We start from the raw sequence: 2,201 nt of genomic DNA on the forward strand, positions 1-2,201 counted from the left end.
CCGCCCCGCCCCCTCCTGCCGCCCTGGGACCCGCCGCGGGCACCGGGGAGCTGGACGGATGCGGCGTGTGGGCCGGGCTCGGAAAGTTAATCAGGGGTTCGCACGCACCCTCCGGGGCCGCCAGCGAGACGCACAGGCCCTTCCCACCGCCCCGCAAAGGACCCCGGAGCCGCGAAGAGGGCGGCACGGGAGCGCGTCCTCTCCACCGCAAACAAAAACAAAGCCCGGTGTCGGAGACTCGAATCTGTTCCTGCAGTCGGACCCCATACTACGCTTCACTCTAGGCTAGAATTCAGACCCTGGAAACAGCCTGGGTTCTGACACCGGTTCCTCCACTTTCTAGCTGTGGACCTTGGCCGAGTTACTTAACCTCTCCGTGCCCTCAATTTCCCCATCTGTTTTATGGGGCGATAACCCCTCTGTTAGGGTTATGTGAGATGCGCATGACATAGTTGTAAAGTACTTAGAATGGTGCTTGATACATTACAAGCAGTCAGTAAACAAGCTATTATTATTTTATGAGGAACAGTCCTATCCAAGCAAGTGCTTTTTCATTCATTCAATACTTTGCCAACACACACAACTGTGCTGGGTAGACACGGCTACAAGGCACTTAGGCAGAATGGACAGCCCTGCCCTCATGGAGATTTCATCTAGTGGGGACACAGACAATAAAACAGGTATGATGAGGAAAGTGCAGAATATTGAGAAAGCAAGTGCCAGGGCCCCAACCCTGTGTTATCTGGGGGAGGGACGAGGCGGAGGGTGGCTTGGTCAGATCAGGTTCCAGGAAGACTTCTCAGAAAGAATGAAAACTAGGAAGAATGCCAAGGAGCAGAAGGAGGTCCCAGAGGAAGAGGCAAGAGGAAGGTAAGGAATCACAGAGCTTGGAAAGAGCAACTCTGCAGGCCCAGAGGGGAGAGAGAGTAGCCCAGTTAGAAGATCAGAAATCTGCTGGGCCCAAACTAGACTGTAAGAAGCAAGAGGCATGAAATGAGTTCAGAAGGAGTCAGGTGCCAGAACCTGGAGGGTTTTGTATGGTGTGTTAAGGGATTTGGACTTTGGCCCGGAGCAACAGGGAAGCCCCTGAAGGTTTTGAATAGGGGAGTATAGTTATCAACTGTACATTTTAGAAAGACCACTCTGGCCTAGGTGTGGAGAACAGATGGGAAGGGAGTTCTACAGGAGGGTGAGGGGGGTGAGGCTGATGTCACTGAAAATCCAGACAAGAGATGGTGATGACCAGGACCACAGAAGTAGCAACAGAGAGGGGGAGAAATAAGTAGGTCCCCTTGATATCAGGAGGTGGGCTCCAGGGAATGCCAGGTTGAGGGTGAGGAAAGGGGCAGGAAAAAAACAGTTCCAACCTCAACAGCTGAGATCAGGATACAGAGGATAAGGTTGGATGCATTGAATTTGAGATGCCCCAGAGGCATCCAGGTGAAGGTGTCCAAAAAGCCATCGGTGCGAGTTGGGGATAGAAGGGTGAAGTTCAGAATTCAGAAAGGGGCTGTGTGTTTGTAAGATGTTTTTCACCCTTTTGGACAGTATAACAGCAAAAGGATGTAGTGAAGGGGTATACCAGAGTACTTCAAAAAGTTCACTTAAAAATAGAATTAAAAGATAATATGAATCTTTCCATGAACTTTTTGAAGTACACTCATACTGATATTCACTTATACAAAAAATAATAATAATACCCCTAGTGTGTAGGGCAAAGAGGATCATGCTTTGGGGATACAAAGATAATTGGAGGTTCTTATTTTCCCTCTCCCCTTCCTCTTGGCAGTAAATTCTTTGAGGCAGAGTCTGCCTTTTAATTACCATTTATCCCAAACAACTCTTGGCATTTGATATGCATATAGTAATTGCACTATAAATACTTTAATTGAATTGAATTCAAAGTGTTTAATTGAAAATCTCCTCTTGTGTATTAAATATTCCCTCTTTCCACCAAAACAACCATGACTCTGGCATCTCTCAGTTTTTGTCTGCTAGACTCCTTCGTTTGTTTATTGAGTATCTACTATCAAAAAAGTCTCTACTCTCATGGAGCTTTTATGCCAGTGGGAAACAATGAAACAAATGTATAACATAATGTCACGTGTGTTCAATAATGTACACAAATACTGATAGTCAACTCTGTACCCTATAAATATGTATAAATAAAAATAATTTAAAAATTTTTAAACTAAAAAAAG

This window comes from Galeopterus variegatus, unplaced genomic scaffold, assembly GCF_000696425.1.
Source record: "Galeopterus variegatus unplaced genomic scaffold, G_variegatus-3.0.2 Scaffold2608, whole genome shotgun sequence".
In the NCBI taxonomy this organism is placed as follows: Eukaryota; Metazoa; Chordata; class Mammalia; order Dermoptera; family Cynocephalidae; genus Galeopterus; species Galeopterus variegatus.